This window comes from Acomys russatus, chromosome 13, assembly GCF_903995435.1.
Source record: "Acomys russatus chromosome 13, mAcoRus1.1, whole genome shotgun sequence".
Taxonomy (NCBI): Eukaryota; Metazoa; Chordata; class Mammalia; order Rodentia; family Muridae; genus Acomys; species Acomys russatus.
In genome coordinates, this window is record NC_067149.1 from 64,502,711 (window position 1) to 64,523,035 (window position 20,325).

General features: G+C 40.1%; 1 pseudogene; it reads left to right on the top strand.

Annotated features, from left to right (window-relative positions):
• The first annotated feature begins 3,065 nt into the window (after window positions 1-3,065).
• Window positions 3,066-5,086, top strand: LOC127196924 (NADH dehydrogenase [ubiquinone] 1 beta subcomplex subunit 10-like; annotated as a pseudogene).
• Window positions 5,087-20,325: the final 15,239 nt, after the last annotated feature.

The following is a 20,325-nucleotide window of genomic DNA, read 5'->3' on the forward strand; positions in this document are numbered from 1 at the left end:
TTTACAAACCTTTATTAAGGCTTTACTAAGTTCCAAGCACAATAGTAGGTGTTAGGGATAAGAAGATGAATAGTTTGTGCTTGGTTTCCGGAGGTCTCAGAAGCTACTGGGAGAGATGGATGATTATGTGGTAGTGGGTGGGTAACTACTGCAATCCACCGTGCAGTCAGTTTCAAAGGGAAGACTATTGAGAACCATTCTCCTGTGTCGTTTGGGTGGAGTATAATGATTTAAGCATTCATGCTCTAAAATAAGCACAAGTTTGAAGATCTAATTCCAAGCTGTCTGTGTGGTTGAGACATATATAAACGAAAACATTATCTATCTTTCTGAAAGTACAGGGACAAAAATAGAGGTCATGACAGATAGCAGAAGAATCTAATGCATGGAGCCCTTCCTTCTGCATCACTGCTAAAAGACAGCAGTCACCAGGTCTTCTCAGAGCACACAGTCTGTCCACAAAGAAGAGACCAACTGTTTGGAGGCTTCCAGCCAGCAAATCCACTGAAGAGAGAGAACCCACCACATTCTTTAAAAAAAAAAAAAAAAAAAAAAAAAACAAAAAAAACCACAAGCCTATTTACTACTCAAAGTGATATTTTAGATTCCATGTGTGAGTGTGCTTTTTAGTGCAGTGACTAACACACAAGAAATATGTAAAAGAGTCTTTATTAATGAGGAACTGCTGCTAAATTGGAAAGGCAGAGCTCCAATCTTATTTACATAATACATTATTTGGTTAAATGCAGTACTAGATAATTTTTTTTTTAGCTCTGATGTTATTTACATAATACATTGTTAGGCTAAATGTGGTAGTAGATAAATTTTTTCAATCAAAAATGAAATTTGAGGATCATGAGAAAGAAATTTATGAAACAATTCTTTTTTTAAATTCAAGAAGTTCCACCTTTAACATTGGTGCGCTTTATGAATTTCCTCTTTTCAAATTACACATTAGAAGTGTAAATAGAAGGACACATGGCATCAAGTGGACAGTGATCAGAAGCATAATGCTGACAATGGCGTGCTTGTATAGCCACAACTCTGACGGCCCAGTCCTTGACTATCCCCAGCAGTTATTCAGAGCCTCGTTCCCCACATAGAAGTCTGAGCCACATTGCTCTGACACCAAATATATGCAGCCAGTGGGGCATTCTGGCAGTGACTTGAAGCACCTGTTGGCAATTCAATAGCTCTGAGCAGAAACTTAAGATGGTTTTGGGCTGGTTCATTAATGTCGTTTAGGTAAAGCAAAAGTGGGGAAAAATGAGGAGACTTGCCAGATGCACTGAGTGAAATGAAAATATTTCGATAATAATTAACAAACGGACTTAGGATAAAGCATTAGTCTGGCTGAGAAGTATATAGTATTCTATTAAGATTAAAGAGTTACTTCTACGAACACTGATTAATTTTCCAACAGTATTTAATATTTTTGTGATTTGTTAAGACAGGCTCACCTTCTGTACCTTGATTAACAGAGTCCACCATGAAGACAAAGCATACTTTGAACTTAAAAACCACTTTCCTGCCTCTCCCTCTGTAGTGCTAAAGCTGCAACTAAGGCTTCTGCATACTCTGTCAGTTTTTATAATGACTTATTTTCTTTGTGTGTCTATGTACTTGTGTGCAGGTTGTCATGGAAGCCAGAAGCATGACTTGGCGTCCCCTGCTGGAGTTCCAGGTGTTTGAGGGCACATGCCAGTGTCATGTGCAGTCCGCTGGCCAGTGCTGGGGCCCCGTTCCTAGGCCCTGGTCAAGCAGCAAGACTCTCAAATAACAGACCCCTAGCTCCACCATTATTTTTCATTGGAGAAATTCTCTAGTGATGCTTATAGAAAACAGCATAGAAATTACCAAAGGAGACATAAAATAAATTGGACTGTGATCCCACTCAGAAGATTCTGGCTTTGGACTTATACACAGACACATGCACCTTACAAGGGTCAGATTGCTGCAGATGGTAATATTCTACAGAAGTATAGATTAGCTTTGCCACTTATGACCTTTGAGACCTTAGATAGTTGTTCAATCCCACTGTGAATTAAATTCTGTATCCTTAAATTTGAAATAGTATTCATTATACAAGGCTTTAGGAGAACTCAATTCCCTGATGTGACAAAAGAGTTTCCCAGAATAATGCTTAAAATACTTAAGGCGTATGTCAGGTAGATGTCTATTATTTATTATATATAATCTTCCATGATGTTGAAAACAACAGAAGAGGATGAAGAGAGAAAACATGGTAGGAGAGGGTGTGGGGAGGGAAATTAGGGTAGAAGGTGAGGTGTGGGGAGAGTGGGAAGGGAGCCCAGAGGCTTGGAGAGAAAAAGGAAACTGAGTGAGTGTATCTCTGAGACAAAATGGAGACATGTGACAGAGTAGGCTCCAGGGAGGATACAAATAGGACTCTAATCTGAACTTCCTAGCAGAGAGAGACATGGAGACTGAGGAGGCAACCTTCTAGCCAGACAGAACTTATAGTGCCTGGGGCACGGCACCAACCCACCTACAAAATCTTCAATTCAAAATTTACTCTGCCTGTAAGATGTGCACAGATAAAGATAGAGCAGAAACTGAGGGAATGTCTATGGCCCAACCTGACACTGACACCATGGGAGAGCGCTAAGCCCTGACACCATTAATGATACTCTGCTATGCTTACAGACAGGAGCGTAGCACAACCATCCTCTGAGAGACTCCACCCAGCAGCAGATCAAATCAGATGCTGAGACTCACAGCCAAACATTAGGCGGAGCTTGGGGAAGACTGTTGGAGAGCTGGGGGAAGGATCGAAGGATCCAAAGGGGACAAGAACTCCACAAGAAGATCAACAGGGTCAACTAACCTAGGCTCATGGGTGCTTACAGAGTTGGAAGCAGCAACCAAAGAGCATGTACGGGCTGGACTTAGGTGCCCTACACATATGTAACCAATAGACAGATCTTCCTGTGGGTCCCCTAGTAAGTTGAGCAGGTGCTGTCTCTTTTATCTGATTTTCAATTGCTTCCCCCTAGCAGGGCTGCCTTATCTGGCTTCAGTAGGTGAGAATGAGCTTAGTCCCGATGCCACTTGGTGTGCTGGGGTAGGTTGGTTGGGGGATGTAGTTTTTTCTGAGGAGAAGGGGAGGGCTATTGGGGGAAGAGGCTGGGAGTGTGGAACTGGAAGGAGAGGAGGGAGGGGACTATTATTGGTATATAAATAGAATAAATAAATAAACTTAAAAGAAGTTTAAAAGACTATGTCAAGACCGTAGATACCAGCAGTAACACCCTCCAATGACCTCAAGAAGATGATAGGCGTTATATATCCACCTTGATTATGGAAATGCTAACCACTGGCGGGACTGCCCAAATGCCACTGTAGAGTTGATTGCCCCACTTTGCCTAGACAAAGTAAGGTCAGTTTCCCTCCCATGCTCCTCCTCCACAGGAAAGCCATTCATCTTCAATGTGCTCAGAACTGTGCTTCATTCTACCTGCAAATGGGATTCGTTTTCAGGGATAAGCTTTATTTAACCTTTACATGTTTTTAAGGTTAAGCCTAAATCAAGTTATTTTTAAAAAAATAACATTTATTTAAAATTAGGTATACTTAACATATTAAGTGTTGGACCTCAGATTCCTAAGCAAACTGTGGAATGTGACATCTAAATTGCTTGATAATTAACGCTTCCCGTGACAGACAAAACTGCAAGATTCTAGAGGCAACGATAGCTCCCCTTCAAGAAATCTGATAGGGAACATGTGACTCCACCTGAATTGTGGTAACACTAACCACTGGCAAAGAACTGCCCCATGCCTCACCCACCACCAAGACCTTTCCCAAACTGTGGACAGGGAAGACACTGGAGAATTGTTTTACCCCCAAACGCCCATTACCTAGCTAAGGTATGTCAATCTCTCAAGTTCCTCATGCACAGAAAGATTCTGGTTAATGCTGTGTGACAGCAGAAGACTTAATGCCATCCTGTGTGATTGTCAAAACTGATGATGACCTCTGACCACTAGACCACCACAAAAGAGCTGATGTAACTATCCAGGCAAGTGTCTGCCATTTTAATTGATACAAAGTCCAGTGGGTTTATATTACCTGTTCAAATTTATTCTTCTCAGATCTCTTATGATGTTGTTGGCTAAGTATTGCTTTTATCAGTTTAAATACAGCAAGCACCTAGCGCCTCCTCTGATAGCTGCAGCTGCGTGGTCAATCCATTTCATAAGTAAAAACAAAACCTTGAGTGGCTTACAGCTACTAAGCCTCATGATAAAAAAAAAAAAAAAAAGAAGAAGAAGAAGTAAATGAGAGTTTACCATGTTGAAAAGTTTCTCACTAAAAGATATAAACTCACAAAAGAGGTTTCAATGTAAACTTACTATTCCTTTATTTTAAAAACTTGCTTTTCTATCAACCAAACACCTATGTGTCATAGTAAATAATCAGATTTAAAAATTAGAGTTAATAAAGACTATGAGGAACTAGGAAAATGATTTAGTGTACATATTGTAAAAGACTAAGGATAAAGAGCTCAGGAGCTGGTCCAGACTTGGAGTGATTTGGAAGTTTGACAGTGAAGGTCAGCTGGACTCTGAGACCCCCATATCCACAGGCCAGCTCCCTCACAGCATACCTCACTCCTCAATCCCATCACCTACTTCACGAAGGCCTATGAACTCACCATGGACTAGCCCATGACCGTCTTGAGAGAGTTTATGGAGCAATAGCACACCAGGACCTGAACCTACTACTGTCACCTACATTATCGTCGTGTGCTAGACATTGCAGAATGCAAAGAGGGTGATGTCCTGTGTGTCTTTGAGGCTGAGTTGCAAAGAAGAAGGGACTACAAAGTTGGCCAGGAAGTCAACATCATCCAGGTAAGGCTTAAGGCTTGTCAGCAGAGGGAAGGAGAGAGCTCAACGCAGAACTGTGCAGAGGAATTGGAGCAGCTCACCAAGGTGGCTAAAGCCTACCATGACCGCTACATTGACTTGGGAGCTATTATTTTGCCAGAAAGCGCCTGGCAAAGCAGAAGCAGAGGATGCTGGAAGAAAGAAAGGCTGCTAAAGAGACTGCTGCTACCTAAGACTCCAGTGACGAGAATTCTTGAAATAAAGTGGTAGGCACGCGCGCACACACACACACACACACACACACACACACACACACACACACACACACTAAAAAGCTCAAAAGAAAGTTACAGAGATCTGATGATATCAAAGTTTATGTAAGTTGTGAAGATCTGAGAAAATGATTTAAGGTGTATAATTTTTTTTAAGTTTTAGATTTCTTTCCCTGCTGAAATATTATTTTTTATATTAAGACGTCAAAAGCTCAGTTTTAATATTAATCAGTATGGTTCAGGTAAGGTATTAATCTAGCGCTGGTAAAGCACTGAATGCTACTAACATAGTAAAGGGTTCAACATTTCAAATTCTCTTTGGTTGTCTTCTAAAAATAAACTTGAAATTAGTTCTCATTATGCTAAAGACATCTCTGTCATATGTGTATTCACCACAATTAAAGTAAGAACCATTAGCCTTAATAAATGTGAATAAATTATTTTAATCATGTGACCTAGAGCCAGTGGTGAATGTGATGTCTTTTAAAAATCCATTTTCAGTTAGAAAACTATCTTGGTACCTACTAGGCATTTGTCTCTGACTCCAGTTAATACATGATAAATTCTCACTAAGTCTAACTCTGTGACCACACACACATAAATGCACACCCACAACCATCTACTTGTCATGTTATGACTAGCTGTCATTTGTCTTCTTTACCCTGCTTGTGCATGCATTCAAGTAGCCTTGATTACCTCATCTAGGCAGAGCAAAACAGCTCTTGGATTCCTTGGGCAGACACTCTGTCTTCTTGTCATTCTTTAAAGTCTTTCCCTCACCACCTTTCTCAAGGAAATATCAAGTTTGTCCTGCTAGCAGTAAACATAAATTTCTTAATTATGATTGGACTGTGTCTACGGTCTCTTCCCAGGGGTCAGGAACTACATAACAAGAACTCTCCTTTACCTCACTTGATTGTAGTTCATTGACTCTTTAGGGAATTCTGGTGGTTTAAATGCTCATAGGGAGTGGCAGTGTTAGGAGGTGTAGCCTTGTTGAAGTAAACATGGCCTTGTTACAGGAAATGTGTCAGGGGGTGGGCTTTGAGGTCTCAAGTGCTCAAGGCAGGCTCAAGGATTCTCTCTTCCTGCTGCCTGCAGATCCACATGTAGAACTCTCTGCTCCTTCTCCAGAGCAATGTTTGCCTACATGTTGCCATGTTTCCCTCCATGATGACAACGGACTAAACCTCTTAACTGAAGTCAGACACAAATCAATGTTTTTCTTTGTAAGAGTTGCAGTGGTCATGGTGTCTCCTCCCAACAATAAAACACTAACACCCAAATATATTACAGATTCTATAGACAACTCTTAGCATGGCTATTACTTTAAAATATGTATGCTTAACAGGCATGTTATTAAATAAGAATGCTTAATAGGTAAAGTATTTGGGAGGCAAGTGTGCGAACCTGATTTTAGATGGTCAGCATCGACAAAATAGCCTAACATGATCAGAAAATGGTGAATGCCTGCTACTGCAGTCGGACTGGATGGAGACAAGAGGATCCCAAGAGTTCACTGGCCAGCCAGTCTAGTTATAACCAGTGAGCTCCAGCTTCTGTGAGAGACCCGATCTCAGAAACTAAAGTGGACAGTGTCATAGGAAGACATCAATCTGAAACTCTGTCCTGCATACAAGCAAACATAGAGCATTCACCTCTACACACACACACACACACACACACACACACACACACACACACACACACACACACACATTTAGCCATACACAAAAGAATAAAAATTAGTTTTAATAGAAACTGTGTTTCTTAAAAGCAATAGTCACAGAGCTTATTTTAATCTACTTGTTTAGTTTTGGTTTTGTTCATTTTTCCATTTCCTTAATTTTTTTTTTTTTTTTTTGCTTTTATTCAACACTTCGATAGATTTTATTTCAAACTCTGATAATTGTCCCACAATTACACGAAAGAATTCTGTCTGTTGGCTCTCATGGTTTGTATTGTGAAAATAAATGATATTGGATATTTGTCATTTCAGACACATTGTTTCTCATTTGGATTCAGATTTTAAACATCAAATATTGTTTAAAAGGTGGTCCGTGGGTGGACATCCTATCAACATAACTGGGTGAAGATATCAGTCATAATTGTGATGGGTGGTAACCTGAAACACCCAAGCAGAGCAAAAGAGGACAAGAGAAGTCTGATGGGTGTCGATGACATAGAAGCTTCTGTCAGACCCATCATCTGTGGTGCCCTCAGGGGTCATTATGTCATCAGGCTACCTATGGCTTATGGACTATCTGTGCCACTTGTTAGTCCTCCCATGACTTTAGGTGAGAACCAAGAAATAAGAGTGTTTTGTGGAGAATTTACATAAAGGTTGCCCACAAAGACAGACTCTTGCTATGAGTTCCTCAGGTTCCATATGTCATTTTAAGATGTCATAAGGCATCTTTCAAACACAGCATATTCCTGGACACCCATTGACACATCTTACTGCCCATGCATTAGCCGGTCAGACACATTACAGATAGACGGGATCTGGTACATGTGCAGGTGTGACCTGGTCACATATTTTGCTTTGACTCAGAAGACAGAAGCAGCAAACCCAAACTACTGGGCTGGCTCTAAAGCTTCCCCAGAACTACCTCAGAGAGTTCTCCTCTGAGGTCCCAGAGTATGTCTGAGAACAGTGTTCAGTTGCCAAGGTACAAAGTGAATCATCCTTATTCCTTCTGAGGTGGCCTTTGTTTTACAGATTGCCATCAAATCCTTTTATTTTTCAGATTGAAAATTATGATACCACATTCTCTTTCACTGGTTCTGTCCTTTGTGCAAGGCTTTCCTTTGAAATAGGACATTCTAGCATGGCATTTGGGAGACATGGGAATCAAGTACATCAGCCACACAGGCCAGATACACAGGGCATTTCATGTATCACTGAGGATGAATCAGTCCTGCTTTCCTGGCTTATCCTAAAGTACCTCTCTGTTTTGTATTTAGATTCACCAGTAGGGAGTGTGAAACAGGAGCTTTTACTTGGTTTTTATTGCAACTGCAGCTGTGGCCTAAATCACCAGAACTGGATGTCAAAACCACCAGATCAAAATCCTGGATAAGCAGAACACCCCTTCCTGGAGGTGGGAACAAAATGAGACTGACATTTTGTTCATGGAAAGTGGGTGCTTTTCATATTGTTTTTATAAATATTATGAATTTTATGAATATTTATGAATCTCTGTGTGTGCACTCAGAGTACAGAAGGGGAAGTTTGATCCCTGGAGCTGAAGATGCAGATAGTTGAGAGTCACTAACATGGGCACTGGAAACCTAGATTGGATCTTTTGCGAGAAAAGCAAGTGTTATTAACCATTAGGCCATGTTGCCAGGCCCCAGTTATTTTTTTAAGATAGGGAATATTTTAAACTATGTCTGCTTTGAACTATACACTTTTTGTTCGAAGATTTATCACTGACATCAGTGCACAAGAGGTCCTGATGTTTGTGTAACAGAATTTGTCAAAATTTTTATATGGATGCTTTTATTAATGGCATCTCTACATATCTAATAAATAAAAAGTAAGGTGACCAAGAATTAAGGCTGAAGAATAAGCATAGTGACACAAGTTTATCTGCTACTTTCCATATCTCCTGTAATGTGGGCTTTGTGGCAAATTTGTGAAAGTTATTGGAGATATACAGCAGTGTAAATGCTTTATACTAGGTCTTAAAAACACCTACAACAAAAAGAAGGTGCTTATTCAGACACTAATGAACACTGGTACTTTTCCACCCAAATTAGCCATTCTAGGAATGAGCACAGCATGTCATCACTAAGGGGATAGAGTCTCCTCCTTTTTTCAATCATTTAGATATGGAAAAGCAATGAATAATGGACTCAGTTTCTTCCTTATATAGAGAGCACCAGGCACTAGGCATTTGCATGTTAGCACAGGTGCCTGGGAGGCCAGAGGCATCAGATTACCCAAGGCTGGCCTCACAGGTATTTGTGAGACCCTTGATGTGGAGGATGGGATCAAATCAGATCTTGAACAAGATGCGCACATGCTCTTCACACCAAGCCATCGCTCATCCCCATGAAACATTCCTCTTATAATGCACACTCACTAATTCAGAAGACCATGACAACCTGGAAGGTAACAGGAGGAAGCTCTCCCAGTAAGCTATCTACTTTCTCTCTGTTGTTGTTTGGGGTTTGGACCTTCCCACAATGGCCTATGCATTAAACCGTTAGTCTTCAGCAAGACCGAAAGGTGGTAGAAGCACTAATAGACAGGCCCTAGAGTTAGGAATTTGGATCCATGTTGTAAGCCCTTGAGAGAGATATTATGCCTCTGGTCCATTCCATCCTTTGCTCTTTGTTTCCCAGCCAATGTGACGTCAGCATCTTCCTTCCAGTGAGTTTCTTTCCTAGTGTCTGCATAGACACGGGCCCAAGGTGGTCATGGCCTGAGACCTCGGGAAGCAAGAAAAAAAAGAAGCCTTTCCTTCTTGGAAGTGATTCGGCTTCAGTTTTAGTAGCAGAAAGCTGTTGAATATGGGAAGTCTAGAATCTTCCGGGAAGGAAGTTTCATAGAAGAGTTGTGTGGATTATGTTGGCCTGTGAGCATGTCCATGGACCATTATAATTACATTATTTAAAGTAACAAGACTCAGACCAGGATTGAGGAGTTAATTTTGTCGGCCTCATAAATATTCTGTCTCCTAGAAAAAGCTCTTGGATAGTACCTGCCTCCATTCTGCTGTATGTATTTTCACTCTACTATGCACAAATAACCATAGTATATTGACCTTTATCCAATGACCTTTCCTTTCCTCATCTTCTTCATCTTTAGGGGTTTATACTAATCTTTAAACTTTTTTCCAAAATCCACCTTTGGCAGGTCTGGGGTCGGGGTGAAGGGGACTGCTGACAATTTTGGGGTCAGGCAATGACTGACATTTCTTTCTCATGTTCTATACCTAAATCCAAAAACGTTTTAAATTCGGAGACTGCAAGAGGAAGCCAGTATGGACAGGGAAGAGGGGAGGGAGACATGGTTTCCTCTCTGAGGCTCAGGACAGGCTGTTCTGCCACTGAGGGAGAAAACGTAAACTGACCACTTCTTTCCTACAGTCATGGCTATGAAAAGGTGACTTCTAGCCAGAAACATCAGGGAATGGTAAAAGCCTGATAGCTCAAAGAGGCAGAGAAAGCATCCAGATGACCTTTCTCCTCAGTTGACATCTCAGAAGGCATGCCCCCTCCTCCTACACCATCCCAAACAAAACTGTTCAAACTGAAGGCCCCTCCCTTCTACTTCCTGTGTGCTTCTCTATCCATCTTCCTGACTTCCTCTTCCTCTTTATTTTTTTCTCAAGAGTTCTATGTTCACTTCCTGTCAACTGGTTGCTCCTATTGACTCTTGACCTATGGTTGACTTTATTTAATCATATTTACAATGTTTAAGGAAACAGCTTTTGGCTGAGCCACAGCACAACTAGAAACAGATTTTTCCAGTAAATAACACAATCTCAGTGTTCACAACGTGATCAAACAACCTGCAACATTTCCCTGCTTTTGTCTAAATAAAAAGAAAGGATGTTTAACTCTAATGTGGTAAAATATTTATAACAATGAAGCTATTTCTGCCAAGCTTTCCATAGTGTCCAACTTGGTTGTATTTGGAAGTTTTTGAATTATGGTTTTTTGAGTTCAAAGTTTTGTAAACTGTACATGTCAACTTCATATGAACTCATCAATTTGAAGGTCCTGAGCTGTTGGTAGTTTGAAACTGATCATTTCTGTGGTGCTTGTCAGCTTAGTGGCAAACCTGGCTGAGTAGAACACAGCAGTCAACCCAATGATGTCCACTGTTTGTGCAGAACCTGGCAGCAGAAGAGGCATGGCGTAATTTTGCACAGCAGTTAAAAGTACTGCAATTCATATGGACAAATTGTTGCGTATTTCTAGAATTAGTACTGTGTGTGATGACTATATCACAACCTAAAGTTTATATACACAAAAATCATCTTATACATTTTGAGACACTACTTTAAGAAATGTTTTAGAGAGCCAAATGAAAGTCTGTGGTAGATGTAAACATGTTTTTGTTTTTTATCACAAATGTGGGATGTGAACAAACTTATGTGAAGGCGAGTAATGCTTGTCCTCTAGAAACAGACTTGTGGGAGGGCGCATGATGTCTGTGCACTAGAAAGGGAGCTGCCTCAGGCTGGGGGCAGGGGAGACAGGACATGGTCTTTGCCAGTTGCAAAACATCCTTTATGGACTGTGGAAAAGTATAAATAGTCCAAATAGAAAAGATCAATCGCTTTTGCATTTCTTCAGATCACGTTGCTGTTCGTTGCTTCACCTTCAAGACTCCTAGAGAGAAATGCTCGAGAGAACACTTTGAGCTTTCAAGTTGCAGCTGCTGCAATTGCAGTCGATTTTTGCTGAGTTTCTGGTTTGCTGTTCAACGGGTCTTCAGAATCTTGACAATGAAGAGTGGAATCACCCCAAGGAACTGAGTCTAAAACAGGTCTATTTCTCCTCTCTCTACTAACCTACTTTCTATCCTGCCTAAGGTAGGTGAGTAGGAATGTGGTAGAGGCATTAAAGAATCCCAAATAAAGTAGTTTTAAAGATCAAAGCCACAAAAAAAAAAAAAAGATTTTTGTGGTAACAGGATAGTCCCTTATTTTTTTTTCCCTTGTCCTATACCAGGTGGATCTTGTGACATAAGACAGAGATTTTTGACTTTTCTTTAACAGGCATCCATAGGTTTAGAGAAGGAGAGAGTCATGTTCCAACCCCAAAGCCAGCTTTCATTTTTTAATTGAATTTAATTGAGTTGGGGCCACATAATGATCATTTGTCACTTATGCCTGTAGGGGGCAGCAGAGACAAGCATTTGGGAATCCTCTGTGAGCAGGCCATCCTGATGGTGGGAGGAAAGAGGAAGCACACACCAGAACTGTCCACTCACTGGCCCACATCCGGTGGATGTCCTGAGAGAAAGGGCAACTGCTTAGGCAAGATGGTGGCATGGGTGCCAGTGCTAGTGCAGGGCTCCGAGCTGGGATTTCAGGCCATTCAGCTGGAGGCGGGAAATACTACTTGGCCAATTTACTCTTTTATCCCTGGGACATTTTCTCTTGATATTCTGTTCTTTTACTTCAGATATTTCACTTGTCCAGTTGTCTCCACATTCCTTTCTTGGATGTTTTTATTCTCTTTTAACAAAAAAAAAAAAAAAAAAAAAAAAAAAAAAAAAGCAAAAAACAAAAACAAAACTCTTCTCCAACCCTTATTCTGGGCGTGTGTGTGTGCGTGTGCGTGCGCGTGCGCGCGAGCGTGTTTGTGTGTGTGTGTGTGTGTGTGTGTGTGTGTGTGTGTGTGTGTGTGTGTGTGTGTGTTTTGCTTTAGCAGGTTATATCTTTCTTATGGCAAAAGGTTTTGAGGGTTTTTTTTTGGCAAAAGAAAAAATATTATCTTTAATTGAAATTTTGAAACTAAATATACCTTAATATGTGTGGATAAATATACATATATTTATTTATTTTTAGATCACAAAGGACATTCACTTTGAATTTCAGCCTGCCTTTTGCAAGTGCCTTTTAAACTTCAATCACTGTAATACTTACAGTGCCTCTGCCTTCCAAGTGTTGAGATTATAGGTGTGAACTACTGCCTGGCTATGGATTCCTTATAACAGTTATTTTCATAGCGTTGTCCTGGTTTAATTCGGTTCTCCATTTTCCCTTATTTTTTAGTATTAGCAGTAAACATTCCAGTCTTTCAAATGTGTAATCTATTGTTCTTGCTGATTTATTCTGAATTTATTCTGAATTGTTTCCAAATTTTCATATTCTAGTCTTCATTAAACATGGTGTCAATTTGTCCATTATTTCGTAAAACATTTTCTCTGTCTTGACTGTATGAGCTACGTAAAATTTGGTGTCTTTGCCCAGTTTTGCCATTTCCATTCATGCCATGAGTGAAGAACTGCAGTGAGGAAGTGAGCTTGCTGGAGGTGGTCCACCATTTTGCATGGCTGCTATGGGTGTACTTTGGAAAGGCATGGCCCAAGGACCTCCATCTCCAGATAGATTCTTGCTGCTGACTTGCCTTGCTATAATTGTCATTTCTGTATTCCTCATATTTCTGGCATGATGTGACTGGGTGTGGAGAGACCCTCACATCCTGTAGTCTGGTGTGATTGCTTGCTGGGTATTAGTCCACTGTTGGGCAAATGTCCTGCAGATCAAAATGAAGATGTACTTTCATGAAATAATGCTGTTGAGATGAACTGATGCTTTTGTAATTCCTCATGATGAATTTATACGGTTCCTGATTTGATTCAAGTACTTTTAAGAAGTAAAAATTGAGATAGTTGATAGAAAGTTTGAATTTAGAATCAAAAGTAGAATAGCATAGGCTTCATAGGTTAGAAAAGGAGTTCAGATGGCTCTGGTGCATCATAAGCACATAAACTGCACTAGGAAGAAAAATGCACTTAGGACAGATTTATGATCAAGGAAAACAATCTCTCTAGGTTAGGTCCAGGAATGAGATCACAAGTCTTGGTAAGCACCATGACAAGAGAAGCCATGAACCAGATACGGGTAATCCTGTATGTAATAGATGTAAGATGGAATCTTAGAGTTGATTTGATTTGAGCTTCCCTGATGACTATGGACATTGAGCATTTCTTTTAAGTGTCTCTTGGCCATTTGATATTGCTCTGTTGAGACTTCTCTATTTAGTTATGTATCCAATTTTCAGTTGGATTATTTGGTTTGGTGATATTAAATTCATTGAATTCTTTATATATTTTGGATATTAGCCCTTTGTTGGATATAGGGTTGATGAAGATCTTTTACTAGTTTGTAGGCAGTCATTTTGCTCTGTTGACAGTGTCTCAGTGTCATTTTCTTCCATTGACACTGGTATAATTTTCCTTTGATGAGTATTAAGTGTTCTTCCCCATCTCTTTTGATTAGCTTTGGGTGAATGTTTATTTTATTAGATACTAGAAGATACTCCATTTTCTTGGAACAGGTTTTTCTAGTCCTTTACTCTGAGGTAATGTCTATCTTTATTGCTGAGGTGTGTTTCTTGTATGCAGCAGAATGATGGCTCCTTTTTCACATCTACTCTGTTAGCCTGTGTCTTTTTATTAGGGAGTTGAGGCCATTGATGTTGAGAGATATTAATGACCAGTGGTTGTTAGTTCCTGTTTTTTTAATGTTTGTGTTGGTAGAGGGTGTTTCCTTTCTTTTGGTTTTGCAGATGTGGAATTATTCAATTTCTCTGTTTTCCTTGTTAAAGTTAGCCTTCTTGTATTGGAGTTTTCCCTTTACTACTTTCTGTAGGGCTGGATTTGTGGTTAGGTTTAAACTTGGTTTCGTCATGCAATATCTTGTTTTCTCTATGTGTGATGATTGAAATTTTTGCTAGGTATAGTAGTCAGACCCTAGAAACAATTCACATGTCCTTCAATCAAAGAATGGATAAAGAAACTGTGGTACACAGTGCAATACTACTTAATTATTAAAGACAAGGAAATCATGAAATTTGAAGGCAAATTGTTGTAACTAGAAATGATCATCCTGAGTGAAGTAACTAAGACCTAGAAAGACAGACATGATATATACTCACTTATAAGTGGATATTAGCCAAATAATACAGGATAACCACACTACAATCTACAGACCTAAAGAAACTAAATAACAAGAAGGACCCTGGAGAGGATGCTTAATGCTCATTCAGAAGGGCAAATAGAATAGACACTAGAAGCACTTGAAGAGAAAGAACAGAAAGTGAGCCTACCATAGAGGTCCTCTGAAATACTCAACCCAGTAGGGCATCCAAGCAAATGCTGAGACTCACAGCCAAACTTTGGGGTGGAGCGCAGGAGTCTTATGGAAGAGTTGGGCACTAGAAGGACCTATAATGGTCAGGAGATCCACAAGGAGACCAATGGACCCGACAAATCAGGTGGAGGAGGGCTGTGCTGCAGAGACTGGTGCATCAACCAAGGACCATGCATGGCGAAGACCTAGACCTTCTGCTCAGATATAGTAGACAGGAAACACAGTCTCCTTGAGGGGGTCCCAAAATATGGGTTGTATGGACTATTTATGACATGGACTCTGGCCCCTCAGCTGGGACAGCCTTTCCATGTCACAAATGAAGAGGATACAGGCAGTCCAGGTGAGACTTGACAGGTTGATGTTAGATGTTAGGGGAGGAGGCTCCCCTTTCTGTGGACTAGGGGAGGGAGAGAGGTACTGGGAGATGATGAAGGAGGTGGCTACAATTAGGATTTAAAGTGAACAAATTAAAAAAACTCAATTGTTCAATTTTACTAATGAAGACTAGTGTCAGATGCTGGATTGTTGCTTTTAATAAAATCTCCTACTGAGGGACACTTAGGCTGTTTCCATGTTCTGGCTACTATGAATAAGGCTGCTATGAACATGGTTGAGCAAATTTTCTTGTTGTGTGCTGGAGCATCTTCTGGGTATATGCCAAGGAGTGGAATAGCTGGGTCTTGAGGAAGCCCTATTCTCATTTTTCTGAGATAGCACCAGATAGATTTCCAAAGTGGCTGTACCAGTTTGCATTCCCACCAGCAGTGTTCCTCTCTCTCCACATCCTCACCAGCATGTGGTGTCGCTTGAATTTTTTATCTTAATAGTTCAATTTTACCAATAAAGACTCGTGAGCCAGATACTAGCATGAAAGCCTGGTAGTTCAGTGAGGCAGAGAAAGTACCCAGCTCACCTTTCCCCTCAGCTGATGTTCCAGGAGAAAAATGAAGTTCTCCCTCTCCGTGCCATCTCAGAAAACCCTCAGACTGAATGTTCCTTCATTCTGCTTCCTTCTTCCTGGCTTCCTCTTTCTCTCTATGGTTTTTTCCCCTCCTATGTTTACTCCCTTTCAACTGGTTACTTTCTCTACCTCTTGACCTAGGTAGGGTTAACTTTATTTAATCCTGCTTACAATATTCAAGCAGAAAGCTCTTGGATTTAACGCCTGTGCAAGGGTTCAGCAACACCTCAATTAAAAACAGGTTTTTCTAATGAACAACACAATCTCATGGTTCACAGAGATCAAATATCCTGCAACAGGCTGGCTATCCCATACCCTCAAAATCATCAGCAGCTCTACTGTGGTGCCCAGGTGAGGTTCAGGGTCAGTTCTCCGGAGTGCTGCAGCTGGTGAGGGATGGATAGCACTCATGCTCCCAGAATCCCAGGGCCACGTCTCCTATCTGCAGCAGGTGGTTAGGGATAAAGGTAGTGGGGAGTATCTCTCTCTCTCTCTCTCATCCATGACACTGCACTGAAGACGAGTGGCAGTGCCAGTTCTCCATACTGAAACCCCTGTGCTGGCTCACCTGCTGGCTAGGGGCAAGATTAGCACTCATGTCCCCAGAGCCAGCTCTCCCACAATTCCCAGGTGAAGGCCAGGGCCAGGTATGAACAGTACTCAAATATCCATATGGCCCAGGCATACAGTCCATACAGAAAGTCTCATTGTCCCTTAAAATTTCTTTGCTCTTTATCAGCCACAAAACGTAATTACTTCTGTATCAGTTACTTTTTACTGCTATGATAAAACACAACAACGCCACCTATACAAGTGTTTATTTTGGCTTAAAATCCCAGGGAGACTGAAGTCCCTCAAGATGAGGTGGTATGACAGTAAGCCACAGGCATGGCGACTAAAGCAGGAAGCTGAGATTTCACATCTTCTATCAAAGTAAAACGCAGAGAGTGACCTGGGAGTAAGGTGAGGCTTTTAACTCACAAACCAGCCCAGTGGTGTACTTTCTCCATCAAAGATGCACCCCCCCCCACCCTGTCTTCTCCAACCATCATTATCAACAGGAAACCAAATATCCTGTTGCCTGAGCCTAGGGTAGACATTTCTAATTCAAACCACAACTTGATTTATTTGTACTACTTACCTTGAATTTCATTGAGACCAATTTTTCAGCAAAAGTCAGTCTTTAAAACTATTTTCTAATTATATATTTATTTATTTGCTTGATTTTTTTTTTTTCTGGTGAGGTATGTATACTAAGTATCTATGTAGAGGGCAAATGGCAACTTTGTTTTGTTTTCCAGACGGGGTTTTTTCTGTCTAGTCTTGACTGTCCTGGACTCACTTTGTAAACCAGACAGGCCTTGAACTCACAGAGATCTCTCTGTCTCTGCCTTCCTGAGTCCTGGGTGATGAAGTTATTTTTATAGAACCATGTTTGTTTCTCTTAGTGTGTTTCTTACCCTGGCTATCATATAAATATTAACACTCTTGTATTTGTTTATAGAGCTTTACACACAATCTTGAGCAGCTGAAGTCTATTCTTAACCCTCTATGTTATCCTGATTCTGTCTTTTCCAAAATCCTCAAGTTACTTGTACTCTAGTCCTTTCTTTATTCCATGGGAATCTTCTTCTGATCTTCTGCACCTTGGCCTGTGGCTGAATCCCCTACTTCCTACTCTAACTCTTCCTCTCTTGGTGGGCAGGAAGTCCAGCCCTATTCTCTGTCCTGCTAAGCGATTGGATATAAGCTGCTTTATTGGAGTATTAGGGGACAGTAGGGGAGCAGTGTTTACAGAACATCGAGACAGGTGATTCTTAGAACAAGGATTACAACCAGATATGGGGTGGGGTACTATAGAAATCTGCATTTGAATTACACAATAACCTTTATTCCACCAGCTGGGATTACAAGTATGTATGTGCTACTGCACCCAGCTCAGGACAACTTTTAGAGTTGGTTCTCTCCTTCTACCATGTTGGTCCCAGGGATCAAACACAACTTGTCAGGCTTGGTGGCAAATACTGGTCTCCACTGAGACATCTAGCTGGCCCCTCTTGAAAGGTTTTACTCTAAGATGATTTTGAAAGTTAACAGCCATGCACTCTGAGGACACATGGATACAATGACACTGGGCCTAAGATGTCTCCTGAATATGAGAAAGTAGCCTTGTGATGACATATTAGTCTGTGTCCAGCCTTGATTTATTTTACTTTATTTTTTATTTTATTTTATTTTGTCAGCATGTTGCTATACCTTGGGGCTTAACCCAAGGCCTCCCCTGCATTCAGCATGCACTGTACCACTGAGATACAACCCCCATCTCTCCAAACGCCCTTCGAAGAGACTGGCTTTCTTAAAGACTTGCTTTTAAGACAAAGTTCTATGGACAGCTTTGAATGGCTAGAAAAAAGATCAAACTATTTTACTACATGATTTTTAATAACCTGATTAATTCTGTGCTGAAAACAAAATGATCAAATGTGTGACATGAGTAATTAAGGAGGGATTGAAAACAAGCAGTGACACATTAATGAGAAGTCTAATCTTGGAAGCATCAAAGACCTAGAAGAAAAAGAGAGAGTTAACAAGTCCTAAATAATTAAAGACACACAGAGACATCTTTCATGTAGAAAGGATGAATTTGAACAAATTATTTTAACGTGGCTTAACAAGGATGAACATTTTCAGCTCTAATTATCTCCAATATTGAAGTATAAATTTGGTGAGGTTGAAGATTTTCAGGAACAGGAAAGTTTTTAAAACTATTTGAAGCTAAGTGAGAAGTAAACAAATCCTCCTTGAAAATAAAAGCAGTTTTAAAGTTCAGTGTGGGCGTTTCCAAAGAAGTCTTCCCAGAGAAATCTTCAGTGAGACCCCAAAGTTCTAAAAATGCTATCAGTAAATAATTTCATTATGAGTAAAAATAATTGTTGATGCCTTTATACATCAAAAACAGATCCTATAGTACCTTTCATTATGCAAAGCAAGTGAAATGTAAATTCTGTTCAGGGGCTTGGACAGGCCAATAGAAAATTCACTACAACTTAGTCTTCAGTTCTCTGTTATTCTCAACCTCAGGACTTCTGTGCACATCCATGCTTTCCTTCTCTGTGAGCTTTATCTCTGCAAGTCCAGTTTCTGAAGAGTTGATTTCTCCAGGGAGTTGGAGCTTCCTCAAAAGTATTAGGATGAAGAATGCTGGGAGATAGCTTAATCCTCTTAGTGCTGCAGGCAACCCAACGAAAATGCGCCTGTTGAAAAGAACTAATCTGTATTAAATCTTAATGTTTAGTGAAAGCTAGTTTTCTATATTCTTACAGATCCTTTATTTTTTTTGAAGGAGAATAACCAGCAATTATTATGCCCATGCATTTTATACAATCTACTACTCTGTTCTACTAATTTTGTCTGTTAAAATGTCAAATTTTTTTTTTACCATAAAACTCTAAGATATATTTTATTCATGTTTGTTTTGGCTCATTTCCATTGTCATCCTGACTGGATTTAGGATCATTATAGAAGTATATCTATGAAAGGTTTGGATAACATTCAATTCCCACCATGAATGTGGGAAGCACTCAATTCTTCCAGGAAGAACAACCGAAATAACCAGCCTCCTCAAACTTAGCCACCGTTCCTCCTGGACCATCACCTCACACTCTGTCACCATGCCTCCCCTGCCATTATCATGTGTTCTCTGAAATGCTGAGCAAAACAAACAAACAGACAAACAAAAAACATCCTAAATCAAGTTAAGGGAACTCCTCTTTCTGTTTGGTTTGCTCAAATTTTGACCACATATATAAAAGATCATAAAGCCACTTTTCAGGTGGTTGCCTCCTCAGGACTTGTATACTGTTATACCAACAGGTGGTTGTGACATTGCAATCCCTGTATGCCTAAAGGAAGTCCCGTTAGCCATGTTCTATGTTAGTAGACTAAATTTGATAATTTTCATACATAACTGCATATATAGTAATCAATTTCTCTTATAATTATGCTTATGTTTTTTCCTCTGAACATATATGTATGTTCATGAGTCCTGGGAATTACTCCAACGTAGGAGTTGGAGTAATAGGAAGTTGTAAGCTTCCTAGTGTGGGTTATTGGAACTCATGTCCTCAGGAAGAACAATATGTGTTCTTAAACTCTGAGCCATCTCTTTTGTCATTTATTCCTTTCCTTTGAGGAACTTGTCCAGTTCAACCATGAGGACAGTACAAGCTACCTAAAATGAATTAGATAAATTTCCCTTCCACCATTTCTTAGAAGAACCTATATACTGTTATAAGAATCTGTTCTTAAATTTGATAAAACAGGTCTTAAGTTTTCTGGATTTCATGTATTTAAAAAATGTGTATTTTTGACATATGCACATTTCTAAATAACTA